This window comes from Nicotiana tabacum, chromosome 11 (assembly GCF_000715075.1).
Source record: "Nicotiana tabacum cultivar K326 chromosome 11, ASM71507v2, whole genome shotgun sequence".
NCBI classification, from domain to species: Eukaryota; Viridiplantae; Streptophyta; class Magnoliopsida; order Solanales; family Solanaceae; genus Nicotiana; species Nicotiana tabacum.
Genome location: NC_134090.1, coordinates 59,872,271 through 59,888,749, shown reverse-complemented (window position 1 = coordinate 59,888,749; position 16,479 = coordinate 59,872,271).

Sequence of the window (16,479 nt, the reverse complement as noted above, 5' to 3'; positions counted from 1 at the left end):
ACCAAGCCCCAGCAAAGAAGAGGATCGTAAGATTGGGAACGAATTGATTAGTCAAAGGAATCTCCAGAAAAGAGGGTCGTATCTACAACACCCCGATTCCTCGAAAGAAATAAAATGAGAGAGTCTCATCGGTGAAAACCTTCGCAGGCACCGAGAGGCGATGTAAGATGAGGGATATAAAATGAGAGAGTCTTATTGGTGAAAACCTTCACAGGCACCATAAGGCGCCGGGAGATGAGAGAAAAGAGAGAGTCTCATTAGTGAAAACCCCTCGAAGGGCACTATGAGGCGACGAGACAGATCAGCGAAGCTACCACATTTGCAACAAGATGAACATCCATTTATCATCCCCAGCAAGTCAGACCGTCGGACAAATTGATTGATACAAATAGACTGGGTCGGGAATCTATGGTGCACGTCATGATCACGGGGACCAATTGTGTCCTCCAGATAAGTTCTTTGGATTGTCTCCTCCCACAAAAATATTGGTTCAGAAAGTTTTTCTTTTTTCCATATCTTTATTTCTTTTCCTAAAATGTGTCTTGAAAGGATTTTTCAAAGCTTACTACCAGAAACCAAAGGAGAATTCATCCAAATGCCGGATGATACAAACAGTCGTAAAGGCCGGTCCCAGGCAATGCAGGGATTGTGCCCGGAAATTTTGGAAGAAGTAAGCTCCAAAAGGGAGTGGTTTCGGGAGTTAGAAGCAGACCCCCACATCATGTGTTTAAAGAGAAAGAAGAAAAGGGGATAAATTGAAAACCGATCCCCAGCAGGCGAGAGACCCCCAACAGGCAACTTTGCCCGCCAACCAATTATGGGGACAAAGAGCAAGAAAAGGGGAAGAAAGGAAGACCATCCGCCAGAAAGGCACCCTCTACCACCACGATAAAAACTAATTAAATCCTTCTGTCTACAGCAGGAAAGCAAAGGATTGACGAGAACAGCAACGCCAAGGGAGTCACCAAGACCGGGGCAGAAAATTTTCTGCCGGTTGTCGAAAATTTTCTCGGAAGAACGAGGAAGCAATTTTAATACATTTAAGTTCTAGGTCGCCCACCAGTATAATGCGGGAATACTTTTAAGTTCTAGGTCGCCCACCAGTATAATGCGGGAATACTTTTAAGTTCTAGGTCGCCCACCAGTATAATGCGGGAATACTTTTAAGTTCTAGGTCGCCCACCAGTATAATGCGGGAATACTTTTAAGTTCTAGGTCGCCCACCAGTATAATGCGGGAATACATTTAAGTTCTAGGTCGCCCACCAGTATAATGCGGGAATACTTTTAAGTTCTAGGTCGCCCACCAGTATAATGTGGGAATACATTTAAGTTCTAGGTCGCCCACCAGTATAATGCGGGAATACATTTAAGTTCTAGGTCGCCCACCAGTATAATGCGGGAATACTTTTAAGTTCTAGGTCGCCCACCAGTATAATGCGGGAATACTTTTAAGTTCTAGGTCGCCCACCAGTATAATGCGGGAATACATTTAAGTTCTAGGTCGCCCACCAGTATAATGCGGGAATACTTTTAAGTTCTAGGTCGCCCACCAGTATAATGCGGGAATACTTTTAAGTTCTAGGTCGCCCACCAGTATAATGCGGGAATACTTTTAAGTTCTAGGTCGCCCACCAGTATAATGCGGGAATACTTTTAAGTTCTAGGTCGCCCACCAGTATAATGCGGGAATACTTTTAAGTTCTAGGTCGCCCACCAGTATAATGCGGGAATACTTTTAAGTTCTAGGTCGCCCACCAGTATAATGCGGGAATACTTTTAAGTTCTAGGTCGCCCACCAGTATAATGCGGGAATACTTTTAAGTTCTAGGTCGCCCACCAGTATAATGCGGGAATACTTTTAAGTTCTAGGTCGCCCACCAGTATAATGCGGGAATACTTTTAAGTTCTAGGTCGCCCACCAGTATAATGCGGGAATACTTTTAAGTTCTAGGTCGCCCACCAGTATAATGCGGGAATACTTTTAAGTTCTAGGTCGCCCACCAGTATAATGCGGGAATACATTTAAGTTCTAGGTCGCCCACCAGTATAATGCGGGAATACTTTTAAGTTCTAGGTCGCCCACCAGTATAATGCGGGAATACTTTTAAGTTCTAGGTCGCCCACCAGTATAATGCGGGAATACATTTAAGTTCTAGGTCGCCCACCAGTATAATGCGGGAATACTTTTAAGTTCTAGGTCGCCCACCAGTATAATGCGGGAATACTTTTAAGTTCTAGGTCGCCCACCAGTATAATGCGGGAATACTTTTAAGTTCTAGGTCGCCCACCAGTATAATGCGGGAATACTTTTAAGTTCTAGGTCGCCCACCAGTATAATGCGGGAATACTTTTAAGTTCTAGGTCGCCCACCAGTATAATGCGGGAATACTTTTAAGTTCTAGGTCGCCCACCAGTATAATGCGGGAATACTTTTAAGTTCTAGGTCGCCCACCAGTATAATGCGGGAATACTTTTAAGTTCTAGGTCGCCCACCAGTATAATGCGGGAATACATTTAAGTTCTAGGTCGCCCACCAGTATAATGCGGGAATACTTTTAAGTTCTAGGTCGCCCACCAGTATAATGCGGGAATACTTTTAAGTTCTAGGTCGCCCACCAGTATAATGCGGGAATACTTTTAAGTTCTAGGTCGCCCACCAGTATAATGCGGGAATACTTTTAAGTTCTAGGTCGCCCACCAGTATAATGCGGGAATACTTTTAAGTTCTAGGTCGCCCACCAGTATAATGCGGGAATACTTTTAAGTTCTAGGTCGCCCACCAGTATAATGCGGGAATACATTTAAGTTCTAGGTCGCCCACCAGTATAATGCGGGAATACATTTAAGTTCTAGGTCGCCCACCAGTATAATGCGGGAATACTTTTAAGTTCTAGGTCGCCCACCAGTATAATGTGGGAATACATTTAAGTTCTAGGTCGCCCACCAGTATAATGCGGGAATACATTTAAGTTCTAGGTCGCCCACCAGTATAATGCGGGAATACTTTTAAGTTCTAGGTCGCCCACCAGTATAATGCGGGAATACATTTAAGTTCTAGGTCGCCCACCAGTATAATGCGGGAATACCTTTAAGTTCTAGGTCGCCCACCAGTATAATGCGGGAATACTTTTAAGTTCTAGGTCGCCCACCAGTATAATGCGGGAATACTTTTAAGTTCTAGGTCGCCCACCAGTATAATGCGGGAATACTTTTAAGTTCTAGGTCGCCCACCAGTATAACGCGGGAATACTCTTAAGTTCTAGGTCGCCCACCAGTATAATGCGGGAATACATTCAGCTCTAGATTTTGGAATCAGTCGCCCCACCTGAAGACGGAAGGGTACAACAGAGATCCCCAAACGGGAAACAATGAAATCCCCAGCACCAAGAAGCAGACAACTGCAGAGGCAAGCGCGCCATTCAAAAGGAAAAAGGAACAGTTTGGGAACGTTGTAGCATGCCTAGTATAACAATTCTGATGAAAAGCCATACCACTGAAGAAACCATTGGAAGATTTAAAGAAGAAAGCCGTATCCCCAGCAAATCAAGCAAAGTGATGAGAACTGACAGTCAGAAAAGGTGAAGGACCAGCATCATCTCCAAGTTCACAAAATAAAGGCGTCAGAGGAAAACGTTAGCCGACAAGAAAGCAAGGCAACAAGAACAAGTCGAAGATGGATGAGATCTCATACTCTAGCTTAACTTCTTGTTTTTCCTTTTAGAGCAATGTAACAGGGAGATCGGTTGAGCAGTAGCATCCTACAGCAGCATGCAACAGCGCACAACAGCAGCAAGTAATACAGTCGCACGGTAGTCCCAGCTACCAAAATTTCCCGAACTACATTGACCTGATTCCTGTTCAGCCCAGGATATGTAGGAAACCCCTGAAGCAAAGGTTCGGTCAAATCTTTTTCAAAAAATGCTTCCCACGGAGTATTCGGACGGGCAAAAATCGCTCGCTTTATCTTTGCGCGAAAACCCTTCGTGTCTTCGTGCAAAGAGGGGCAGCTGTAAGCACGTGATTTTTGCTTCACGGACAATTGCTCCAAAAGAAAATAAAAATAGCGGCAAAGGGCTTCGCTGTACAATTTTTCGGTCTTTCCGTGACATGTTTTGTTAATCGTTTGTGAGTCTGTCCATTTTTGCATTTAATCATTAACAAACAAAAATACAAAATATGCATGTTAGGATGATTAAACCATAATTCGGTCAGTAAAAGAAAATTCAAAATATATATATATATGTGTGCATCGCTCGTTCTAGGCTTTTAGTTAACTTACTTAAATAATTTTTGTGATAATTGTGTTAAAATGTTGCATTGTTGTTTAGTTTTAATTTCGTTATTTTGTTATTTATTATTTTTATTTTTGTTTTAAAAGAAAAAAATGAAATTAGAAAAAACAAAAGAGAAGGAAATCGGTTTGGGCCAAAAATTAAACAAAATAACTGGCCCAACCAGCACGCAGGCCCAGTCCAAATCCGGTTGCCCAGACACCTCCTGAAACGACACCGTTTCAGGCCAATCCATCTCAGCCGTTCCAATCAATCCAATCCAACGGTCCAGGATCATTTTCAGCAACCCGTGTTCAAACCCGACCCAATAACCAATCCGATCCAATCCCCCACTTAAACCAAACGACCTCGTTTAATTACCAAACGACCCCGTCCCATTTCTCAACATCAGATCTAAGCCGTTGAGATCATCTGATCTAACGGCTCAGATCCGATCAACCTCACCATATATAAACCTTCCCTTACACCCCACGCCCCCTATCCGAACCCCACCCCTCACTCGTCTCCTTCCCTGAACCCTGAAACCCCCAAACCCTAGCAGCCGCCCTAGTCTCCTTCGCCATTAAAGCCGGCGGCACGAACGCCGGTGACCACCCCCTGAACACCCTAAGACCCCCTCACTCCCCTGAACACGAATCCACTAACCACGAACCTCGAATCATCTCCTATCGTCTCGAATCTGGATTTGAAGATTCGAGACAAAACTCGATCTACACCAAACCACCCCATCTTCATACCAGACACCCCCTGACCTTCCTAGTGACCAAACCAAACTTGGTTTGGTCCGAATCTACCCACAACTCCTAAAAATCCAGATCTGGAAATCCAGAACTGGAAACACATGCACCTGGGGAACCCGGCCAGTTTTGACATAGGTTTGAGGTCTAATAGACCTTAGTCAAGGTGTTCTCATGTGAGAACACCCTGACTAAAGTTTGTTCGGCCTCAAAAGTTCGAAGTCGAGTTTGATTTGGGTCTGTTTGGTTTAAACGTTTTGGTAAGTTTTCCGTTCTTTTGTTTTATTTCCAAATAAGTTGTCAGCATATCTCTTTGTGTTTGTTTGTTATTTTGTTATTTTTCATCCAGATTTCTTTCATCTCTGTTAAAGACCTTTTATTTGGTCGTTTGTCTTCTATTTGTATTCTGAATGTACTCTGTGATGAACCTGTTCGATTAGATTGGTCGTCAAATGAATAAACTTATATAGGTCCCCAGTTATTGAACATAGAATTGTCTGATGCCCTTTAGGTCCCTAAACGTATTGTTTATGTGAGCGATCGATTATTACCTGCTATAATTAGTATAGTCGACTCGATAAATGTCGTCGATTAGTTTTCTATAACTAATGAATCGAAGGAGTTAGGATTGTCACATAACTAATTAAACTCGGACACTGGCTGGATGACCTAGTAATGTTTGAAATGGTCTGTTGGCATTATAAAAATGACTAAAAGGGTTCAGTCTAGGCAGTCCTGAGCTCGAGCTTTCATCAGTGCAAAAAATGCCCTAATGCTGCAATAGGCAGGGGCAGTAATAATCAAGGTTGACAGGGGTAATCTGGGGTGCTAAAAAGAACAGAAGTAATTAGTTTAAGTGAGCTGACAAGTAGGGTACTAACTTAGGATTAAACTAATACCAATGGGGAACAAGACACAAGGGTATGGGGGCTCAAAATGAATAAACAAATGAGCCCATAATTCTGGATTAAACAAAAACCAGGCGTGGGGAATAAAGGTAGCTGACACCAAGCATGCTTAGGATGGGCTTAAAGGGTATGGGCATTCTGCCAATTGGCAGGCAGGGCAGCTCAGCTGTAATGGTGCATTTGGCCTATAAATAGGCCATTGGACAACTAAAACAGGGGCTGAAGTTTATGGGTCTGAGGCTGGACTTTTAGCTTTCAGAGAGAAAAAAAGGGCTGTAAAATTTTTAGTCCAAAGAGAGGTCTAGTGAGTTCAAAGAAAACTGAAAAAACACAAGTTAGCTTCCAATAAACACTGCAACCAAACACTGCCTGAAAAGTTGTATAAGAGTGCATATTGGTCAAGCTGTCTTGGCCAAGTTCTTGGTTTGCATTGGTTGAGCTGTTTCTGGTTATTCAATTGGTAGTGTTGCTGCATTGAATACTCTGTTGTTGCTGTTTGTTTCATCCTTCTTTTCTGGGTTCATTGGTTTGGTACTCGACTATTTGTTGGTCCTCTTTGTTCTGGGAAATATTGTTGGTCGTCTGAGGTTTGTGGAAAACATTTGGTTTGGTTTGTTGCTGTGCTGTTGCTGTGTATCTGCTGCTGCTGTGTTTGTGGCATACTGCCCAACTGATCATTCTTTTCTTCTTTTCGTTCTCTATACCAGGTACATGACTAATACTCTGTCAAATGTAATTGGAAAGTTGAGCATGAATACAAAAGAAAAGACCTGAAGAGTGACTTTTATGCATAAATTGTTACATTAGACATCATGTATTGTATAATGATTGTCATTTTTGTTTGGACAATAGAAACAGCCTACATACTAAGTATATCAATGTAGGTTAACGAATGCTAGCTTTGTATGTATACTGCTAAGTGAGAATACGCCCAGTGTAATAAGTTGTATTTCAAACTTAGTCTGATGGTATAGTATATTCTCTAATGTAGGCCAAATAGGAAAGCTATCCATTTTAGTTAAAGTTCTTTCTCCTTCTGCCATATTGTCCCATAAACTGATAAACTCATTTCACAAAATAAAGAATCAGTTCAGGGCCTCGACCTCATGAAGGTCGAGCCCAAATCGAAGCAAACTAAGTAGGCCCGCGTAGAACAGGCGAAGGCCCAGGTCTGGTCCATCGCGCATGGGCTGGATTTGGGCCCAGAATTGTTTGTTCGGCTGATTGCATATACAGCCCCATTTCTGAAATTTTTTTTAGCTTTTCTGAATGTCATTACAAATAGCTTGCAAGCATTTAATTAATTAGGACTATATACTGTTTTCAATTGATAAGGACAAACGCGATAAGAAACGTAGTTGCTATAGGATAACCTTTTAAAATAAGAACGAGATGAGCCTCGATAAAAATAAACACAACGTGCAAATGCGGGGCCCTTTTTAAATGTATATTGTTGGAGCATTTAGTTTCCGGGATGGGTTGCTTAGCAAATCTCACAACCCTCCCTAAATAACAACACGTTAGTCTCTTTAGGATACGCTTTAATAAAACCTTACCTTCTTAAACTCGGGTGCACATTTATGTGACCCAAATCCAAATCCCAGCCGAGTCGAGATATATCAATAACCACGGGTGCATTGATGTAGCGTGGTTCGAGATATGTTTTCACGACGTTGCAAGTCCTATAAAAATAACGGTGAACGATAAAAGCGGATAAAAGATAAAATTGGCACATAGGTTCATAATTGTATTAAAAATCAGATAAATAAGCCGAATATAACAGTTGAGCGACCGTGCTAGAACCACGGAACTCGGGAATGCCTAACACCTTCTCCCGGGTTAACAGAATTCCTTATCCGGATTTCTGGTACGCAGACTGTAATATAGAGTCATTATTTTCCTCGATTCGGGATTAAAATTGGTGACTTGGGACACCCTAAATCTCCCAAGTGGCGACTCTAAAATAAATAAACTAATCCCGTTCCGATTGTCCTTTAATTGGAAAAACTCCCTTGCGCCCTCTCGGGTGCGGAAAAAGGAGGTGTGACAGTCCGCACATGGCAGTCTGCGGCCGCACTCAAAATTGTGCGGTCCGCACTGTCTCTTCTGTAGACTATTTTCTTGAAATTGTAATGCAACCGTTTGCAGTGTTTAGAACTCTAACTGACTTATACGACCTGTATTGTAGAAAATGGTTCGATCACGTGGTCGAGGTGATACTTCTAAAGGGAGGGGTGAACCCTCTCGAGGACGAGGTAGGGGCAACCTCCCACTCTCAGTGCAAAGAGCAATAAACAAGAAGGCAACTGGCAACAGAGTTCCCAAACCCTCAAAATCTAGTGAGTATCTCCCGTCTAGAGAAGCTTCAGAGGGCAACTCTGTGCAAGCACAAGCCGATGACCAATCTCAACCTAAACAAGTTCCGGGTAGACTACAACTAGGAGATGAATCCTCCTCCTCTGCTAGTTCTTCTAAGGGTTCGAAAGAGGGTAGCCAAGATTCTGAGCCCTCTTCCTCACATGCCCTGGCAGCACCAATCCCCATTGATGATGTTGATGATGCTCTTGATGATGGTAGAGGGGCTGACACTAGAGTAGGTGGCCTAGAGAGGTCGAAGAAGAAGGAGATGTGTGAGGATAGATTTGCGAGCTTGACAACCTTCACTACATTCATAGAATTGTGGCCCTATAGATTGCTCACACTTGAGCTGCAATTCTTAGTGAAGGATTTGGATAAATACAATTTAAATGTCCTTCGGCAGTTCAAGGAGCGCAGGGGGTGGATGTGGTTCACCTAGAGTGTTATGGATGCCAATGAGCACTTGGTTCTTGAATTTTATGTCAATGTAGCTCACATCAAGAAAGATACCAAAGTGACCAAAGTACGAAATTTGAAAGTCATATTTGACCAATGCACTCTAAATACCTACATGGGATTCAAGGAGGTAGAGGTAGTCTAGTACATGGAGAAGCTTGCAACGCGTGATGTAGCTCGCCCTTGGCTAGCATAGATCTTGAAAACCCCAGGACCACCACCACCATGGATAACAACGGGAGTCTCCATTGCATGGGCCACCCTCAATTTTGAAGCAAAAGTGCGGCAAACTTTTGTGTGTATCCGGATAGACCCGAGCACGAATGAGAATAATATTTCACTTCCCCGAGCAGTTCTGGTGGCATCTATCATGGCCGGGTACCCAATCAATGTGGGTGCCATCATGTCGGCCAACATGTTAGTGGATGTCCAAAAAGGTGAAAGCTCCTATCCATATCCATACACCCTCACTAAATACTTTAAGGATTCCAAGGTGGAGCCAAGGAGATTTGATATACAAGTGAGGGCCAAAAACCCTTCTCATGGTACTCTTTGCAAGGACCGGGGAACCCAAAGTTCAAGAGTAAAGCAACTACCATCGGTGGCCAATATGATGAGCCAACGGTGGTCGTTACAGGTTGCTCAGCTTTCTATAGTTGCCATACCTTTCACAACAGCCGATCCTTCTACTAAGACAGCTGACAAGCCACCACCTCCATCTTCTAGACCATCTACATCAATACCAGTGCATGCCTCATCCACATATCCACTCACTGCATAAGAGTCTCCCAGACATTGGTGAGTCTCAACAATTGGATGTAGACAACTACTTCAAAGCTGTCTAACATATCCAGCGTTGTTGCAGCATAGTCTTCTGCTCCAACAGCATCACAGGTACCTCCATCAGTAGAGGAAACATTGAAGAAGATCCTGGACAATCAGAAGACCATTATTGATACATTGGTGGCACATAGGGGAGCTATTCAGGAGTTGGGAAAATAGGTGAAGAAGATGCGGAAATCTCAGGCTTCGAAGAAATCGGTGGATAGATTAAGAAAAGATGTGGCCAAGATAGCGTCCGTCGGGGATATACAACTTGATATGCTGATAGAGCTAGCACCAGTAGCACCATCAGTACTTGAGGCATCAGAGGCAACAACTGGCCAATCTGAAGAGCCAGACCTCGCTGCCCACACTACTGAGAAGATGCTTCAGATGTTCACCAACCCTATTATTCCTCGACCGGAGGATGACGAGATCCAGTTGGTAGACCCCGAGGATGCTGATGATCCCATGCACACGGACACCACATAGGGAGTTCTCTTAGCTCTCTACCCTTGCTTATTCTGATTTTGGTTAAGCATTGAGGACAATGCTTATTCCTATTCAAGGGGGTGGTCTATTTTTATTGAATTGATATGTCATTGGCTTATAATAACTTTAATACTCTTTTTATTTTATCTTTATTCTCTCTTTCAGTATGTATATATTCCTCCCTCTCTTTTGATGTATATATTCTATTTACCTTGTCTTGTATATTCATTTGTCTTACTTTCAGTAGTTTATTTCATAGCTTTTCTAGTTTGTTTGTTTTAGTAGTATAACTTCTTATATACTTTAATAACTTCTTTTTGATTTCGTATCTTCATTTTATGTTTAAGTGAGCAATAAGCGTTTGGTTTTCTTAATGCCACAGTTCTTTTCAAAGGTGAGTTTTGTGTGAACCGGGTAGCTCTTTCCAACGATGGATGGCGTGACAACCTTCTTATGGGATTGTGTCCGTTTTTTATTTTTATGTAAAAATAGTAGTATTAATGAATAAAAAGGATCAGGGATGCTTCACTTGATACCAACATATTTAAATACGGCCTTATGGTTAAAAACAAGTTCTTGGCAAGAAATAACATTAATTAGTGACCTTTAGTCTCTTGTGCTGACTTGAGCAATCATTGAGTGGTTTAGTTGAACCATTAGTGATTTTCAATATTGAATATGGTAATTGTAGGCCCTCGACTCTATTCTCTTTAACAGTCCAATTGTGTGAGAAGTGAGATTTTTGTTGCAAGTTCAAGTACTCGTGCGAATGGTCTAGAACTTGCCCCAAATGTATTTCTAGGAGAAATTCTATGTTTTGCTTGGCTTGAGAAATGATTGTAGACCCTCCTTGACCCCGCTTGAAATTTTCCATGTCCCACCAATGTTGCTATCCCTAGTCAACCCATTTGAGCCTAAGACCTTTGTCATTTGATAGCAACGTTACAAGCCCTTACCCATTTTGTAATGACCCTCTCTTGGCACCCTAGCTTTCCTTATCACTCTTGAGAAGTAAATGTGTAAAGCTTAAGGTTGGGGGAGAGACAAGGAGGCTTAAAGTGGTAAGAAGGTAAAAATAAAAGAAATGAAAAAAAGGATAGGCAAAGAAAAATAGTGAAGAGTTGAAGGGATTCAAAGAAAAGAAATGATGCAAAGCATAGAGAATACAAAGAAGGGGAAAATGACCATCATGACTGGGAAAGAGTGATGTTAAGTCTCTCTAGTTCCCCCGAGGAAAAATTAATGACCCAAAGAGTCGGCAAAACATGAGGAAAAAAAGAAGAGAAAAATAGAGTGCTTAAGGAAAGATTAACCCCTTTGTATTCCAACATTCCATACCCCTGTCAAATAAGACGTCATTACATTCCGAAAATGCCCGACATGATTTCAAGCCGAGTGGACTTACATTAGTGGTGATTTACATGAGGGGTAACCATATGGTACCTAGAGCCGTACTTGTGACATTCTTTTGAGAGAGATGAGCGAACTTTTCACCAATCCTTGAATTGAGTGCTACATTTTTAAGTGAGATATGTTAACGGAGAGTAGAAGAGGAGGAGTTTGAGATTCACAATGACCTACATGAAAGAGCGAGCTTCTTTGATGAATAAAGTCAACTCTTGATGCTCTAATGTCACATTTGAACTATTGTACTTGAAAGTCAAATCATTGCCTTGTTGATTTTTTTATAGATGTTGTGGGTAATTGTTGGTCCCAATTGATGTGTGTTTAATTCACCTTAGGTTAGTTGAAATAGATCATTTCTTGTGGAGGTGAGAATTACCTTATTTTCTTGAGAACAAGCAAAAGCGTAAGTTTAGGGGAGTTGATAAGTAGGAATTTTGACTACTTATTTGCACCCTTTTACTTTTGTTTTAGCTCAAAAAATGCTTAATGGTTTCCCAAGAACTGATAAAATGTTCTTACTTGCAGGATTATTAGAAAATGATTCAAAAATATGAAAATCAACTCAAGAAGGAGTAATTTTAAAAAAGGACTCAAACAAAGCAAAAAGAGCAAAGTGCGGACCGTACAATATTGTGTACGGCCACAGAGAATGAAGGGGCCTTTGATAGATTTTCTTTTCAAAGTGCAGACCACACAATTATTGTGCGGCCGCGGAAGATAAGGTTCAGAGAGATATGATTTTGGTCCATGAAGGAGTGCGGACTGCACCATTATTGTACGGCCACAGAATCAAAAGTGTGGCCCGCACTCAGAAATGTGCGAGTCTCTTATGTCAAAGCTCGAGATTAAGAGTACGGCCACACTCATAAATGTGCGGTCTACAGATCTGAAGAAGTGCGGCCGCAACCCAGAATTGTGCGGCTGCAGAAGTCCATCCTGTCAAGCCAACATCAAAGTGCGGACCGCATACAGAATTGTGCGGCCGTAGAACCTCTTCAAGGGCAATTTTGTCCGATAATTTAGTTATGTATAAATAGTTTTTTAGTCAAAATTAGCTTAAGCTTGAATATTAGAAAAACGATAGCCATTTTTCATTTACTACTTTGGGTAATTTTGTGATAGTTGATCATTTAAACATTGAGTTTTCTTCCTTTTATCATCTATTATGAGTTTAATTTTATTTACTTCTTTAGTTTCTTAAATTATCTCTTGAGTAGCTAAATTTCTAACTAGGGCTGTGAATTTAAGAATTAATAGTTGAAAATATTAATTCATGCCTAATTGACTTAAAATCTACATGAGAAAGAGAGCCTAATTCTAGGAAAGCTTGGATAACAAGGAATTGGGGTGAACTTAAGAAATCGATAGCCCCAATTAAAGGGTTGAACCTAGAGATAGTAAGACCCGACTTGAGCATCTATCACATGTTTTGTGCATTACCCATTTGGGCTAGAGAAAGCCAAATTGGGCAAAACCACTCTAACTACCTAGATCTATTGAGTGGGTAATTGTGTGTGATTGCTATATTACGACCCCGAACAATAAAACTTACCCCAAAGCCTACAATCCATTAGGCAACCACCTAGGTGGAAGTCACACCCAAGATCTTTTATAAACATGAAAAATAACAATGCCAAAAATATTGTGTGACGACCCGACTCGTTGTCTCACTATTTGTAATTGGTGTGATCGAGTCGATTTGGATTGGTTTTGGTAGGAAATGAGACACTTAGTCTCATTAAGGAAGGTTTAGTTTGGAAAAGTCAACCGAATATTGACTTATGAGTTAGAGGGCTCGGATGTGATTTCCAGCGATTCGGTTAGCTTCGGGGGATGATTTGTGAATTAGGAGCGCGATCGAAAGGGGTTTTGGAGGTCAGGTATAGAAATTAGCTTGTTTTGGCGAAGTTAGCATTTTGGCGATTTCCGGTTGGTAGGTGAGATTTTGATTTGAGCGTTGAAATGGAATTCAGAGAGTTGCAGTGTCTTCGTTAGGTGATTTGGGATGTGTATGTAAAATTTTAGGTCGTTCGGAGGTGATTTGGTTGGGATTTTGATCGAATGGGTGTTTCGGAAGTTTTAGAAGAACTTAGGCTTGAATTCGATGTGAATTGATGGTTTTGTTGTTGTTCGAGGTGATTTGATGATTGGAACAAGTTTGAATAATGATTTAAGAAGCGTTGGTATGTTTGGTTGAGGTCTCGGGGGCCTCAGGATGGTTTCAGATGGCTAACAAGAAGAGTTTGGACTTGTGTTGTTGCAGATTTTCTGGTGCTTCAGGTATTTTCGCACCTGCGTTATCGCAGATGCGGGTTGGGGGTCGCAGAAGTGGAAAAGGCAAGGATTGGCTGGGACCGCAGATGCGGATAAGGAGCCGAACCTGCGGAGCCGCAAATGCGGCTATTGGACCGTAGATGCAGCCAGGCGGGACTTAATGAGTTTCTGCAGATGCAGAGTATCAACTGCAAAAGCGGTATTGTAGAAGCGGCTATTTGACTGCAGATGCGGTTATGGCTGGGCAGAAGGTATTTAAGTTCTTCTTCGCGAATATTTAAGGTTTTCTCATTTCTAACTTCGGATTTGGAGAATTTTGGACGATTTTGAAGAGGGATTTAAAGGAGCTTCAATAAGGTAAGGATTTTTGGACCTAAAACACAATTCTATGGTGTTATGACATGAATTAAGACTGGAAATTTAAGAAATTCCTTGACTAAAAACGGAGGTTAGGGATTGAACTTAAGAGAGCTAAGATTAGGGATTTGAGGGGTCAATTGAAGTCCGATTCTTGTGATTTTTATATGTATGAACTCGTGGTGATATAAGGAATCTAATGATGTAAAAATTTCTGAGTTTCGGGAATAGCGCCCGGGGCTCGGGTTTTGCCAATTTCGGGATTTTTGATATTTTTCGATTGTTTTCATTTGGGTATTGTTCCCTTTGCCTATTGTGACGTATTCTCGTGGTTTTGGTCAGATTCAACGTGCGAGGAGGCCGATGTGAGAGGCAAGGGCATAGCGAGCTAGAGTTTTGGCCGGCTTAAGGTGAGTAATGATTGTAAATGATGTCCTGTGGGTTTGAAACCCAGGATTGCATAACGTAGTGCTATATTGAGGTGAGACATGCGCATAATGGCGGGAGCAGGGTCGTTTACTATTCAGTATTGTGACTTGGTCCATCCCGATTGATGTTTTTACCGCGTATTTGACTGAGATTTAATTGTTATTATCATGACTTGGGCTTATTGCCATATTATGGCTTCGTGCCGACTATCTGAATCGTGCGTGGATTTTTATCACTGTTTCCTCACTATTTTGACATACTACTTGAACTCAGTCCTATTGATTTACACTGCTTTACAAACTCAGCCACTTTTACTTGAATTTGAGACTTAAATGATCTTTCAAATGTTGTTTGGGCTGACCACTACTATTTTACTGATGCCCAAGGGACTTATGATGATTTCTGGACTGAGTAAGGTCGAGGGCCATATATGAGGACATGCTGAGTGATATGAGATACTTTCTATGCCACGAGGTGGCTTGAGTGATGTGAGGCTGAGTGCCGAGTGATGTTGCCACGAGGTAGCTTGATATAGCGCTTGGGCCGTAAGGGGCCCCTCCGGAGTCTGCACACCTACAGTGAGCTCGAGTACCCATTATGATCTGAGAGTGAGCCCGAGGGGCTAATACTGTTCTGAGTGATTGATACTAAACCCGAGGGATGATACTGTTTGAGCGATTTTTACTGTCCCCGAGGGGCGGATTTCTACTTGTTATTTACCTGTTAAATTACCAGTTTTACTTGTTTTTAAAAAGGAATATCATTTGACTTCTTCATTGATTTACTGCTTTAAGTGATTTTTACCGCTCGATATAGAATTGCTTTGTGCCTTTACGTGTTTTCATACTTTCAGCCATTATTTATGATTATTACTCACTGAGTCGGAGTACTCACATTACTCCCTGCACCATGTGTGCAGATTCAGGCATCACAGAGTCCGCTCTTGAGTACTGATTCTCCCAGTTCAGGTAGTGATTCGGAGACTACGAGGTAGCTATTGGCGTTTGCAGCCCCGTGCCTCCCTTATCTTATCATTTTCATGTTTGTAGGATTATGGTATGGGATTTAGTGTTCAGTAGACTTGTATCCGGATTTCTTAGTTGCTCATGACTTGTGACACCCTAGTTTGGGCTGTGTCGGGAGGGCTTCTACTATTGTTATCGTTAATTTCGCAATTTATGGATATTATATAATTCTTTAGAACCATTTATGATATTTGACTGTTTAAAAAAAAGGTGTTCTGTTTGGTCTGGCTGGCCTTATCTTCACAAGAGGCGCCATCACGACCGGGTTTGGAAATTAGGTCGTGACAAGTTGGTATCAGAGCCTAGGTTGCTTAGGTCTCACGAGTCATGATCAGGTTTAGTAGAGTCTCGCAGATTGGTATGGAGACGTCTGTATTTATCCTCGAGAGGCTGCAGAACCTTTAAGAAAAACTTCATATTCTTGAAACTCATGTCGTGCGAACTCGTTGGTCCGAGAACTAAACTTCTGTATTCTATTCTCTCGCAGATGGCAAGGACTCGTGCTACCGGACGAGGCGGACGACCACCAGTACCACCCACTGAGGCCACCAGAGGCCGTGCACGCGGTCGTAGTCGTGGTAGAGGCAGAGCAGCGAGGGCAATACCTGTTGATCCACCAGCTACCCCAGCTCAGGACCAGGCTCCAGCTATGTATGCTCCAGCAGCACCAGTTCAGGCACTAGTTGTGCCCATCATGATTCCGGGTCTTCAGAAGGCCCTGGTTTAGATCTTATCGGTTTGCACTGGCTTGGCTCAGGCAGTTTCAGCTACCACAACAGCAGATACTTCACAGGCCGGGGGAGGCAATCAGACCCCTGCTGCTCGCATACCTGAGTAGGTAGTGAACGGATTGCAGACGCCGAGAGCACCTCCAGCTCAGCCGGTTGCACCAGTTCAGGAGTTCGTAGTTCCAGCTACGC